We start from the raw sequence: 1,385 nt of genomic DNA on the forward strand, positions 1-1,385 counted from the left end.
AAGAAAGCAAACTTGGTTCCCATCTCAAAAGTGAAGAGCAAGAAAACGTTTTTAACAGAGAATTCTCCAATCCCCCAAAATGTGACGGCTCATCCTGCCTCCTAGGCCAAGTGTCCAAAAATAATGGGGTGGGGTCCACCCCAAAACCCTAGGTGCCATGTGTCTAATAAAATTGGGCCCAACAACAATTTTCCAAAATTGGCCCAAGATGCAAACAATTTGTCTAAAAAGTTTTAACAATTAAATTACAATATAACTAAAATTTAAAATGTCTAAAATGAGAGTCTTGAATTTATTTTTCCTCCTTCCCAATGCTCCAAATTGTTTGTCCAAAATTTTCCCTGAAAATAATAATGCAAATAATTAGCTCAGAAAATTCAAATTAATTAAAATTAGAATTTCTGATCAAATTAAGCATAATTACGAAAAACGGGAAAATACCGAACAAATAAACACAATTCCCTGATTAAATTCGGTACAATAAGCTAAGTGAAATCAATAAAATATCGACTCATCACTCTTTTCTCTCTTCTAAAATATTATGGGTTGTTCTTATACTCTTTTAAGAGTTCCTTGCTAGTTCTGAGATCCTCAGAAATATTCTGAGAAGTTCCTGTTGTATCCTGGGGGACTTGCGTGTACCGCGGATAAGTCCTTAAGGACAGTGACTCTACACGCCTCAGGAAATAAATTTTGTTCGTGATTCTGTCAGCCTTTTACAACAATCTTAAGGACTTATGGCTGACGTCAACAACATGCCTTCGGAGAACCAAACCAACAACATGCTTTCGGAGAATCCAACCATTGTTCCCGGAACCCAGACGGTCTTCGCAAAATCACTTCTGGACGTGTCTAAAATTGAAATTTTCTCTGGACAGAACTTTCGACGCTAGCAAGAACGCGTTTCCACCCTTTTAGACATGTATGGAGTTGCTGATGCTCTTTCATCTCCGAAGCCCGACTCTACTATTCCTTCAAACTCAAAGCTAGTTGAAGAGTGGATTTACGCAAACAAGGTATGCCGACACACTCTGCTTAGTGCACTTTCTAATGATTTGTTCGATGTGTACTGTTCCTACAAGGAAGCAAAGGGCATTTGGGACTCGTTAATTCTCAAATACAATGCCGAAGATGTCGTCAGACAAAGGTTTGTCATAGGAAACTACTACCGTTGGGAGATGATTGAAGACAAAGACATAAAAACCCAAATCAATGAATACCACAAGTTGCTCGAAGATATCAAAGCGGAGAACGTTCTTCTACCAGATGAATTTGTCTCACAACTTCTGATCGAGAAATTGTCGCCTTCCTGGACTGATTACAAGCAACAACTGAAACATCGACACAAGCAAATGTCACTTTCAGAGCTGATCACTCACATAATC

This window comes from Vigna radiata, chromosome 2 (genome assembly GCF_000741045.1).
Source record: "Vigna radiata var. radiata cultivar VC1973A chromosome 2, Vradiata_ver6, whole genome shotgun sequence".
In the NCBI taxonomy this organism is placed as follows: domain Eukaryota; kingdom Viridiplantae; phylum Streptophyta; class Magnoliopsida; order Fabales; family Fabaceae; genus Vigna; species Vigna radiata.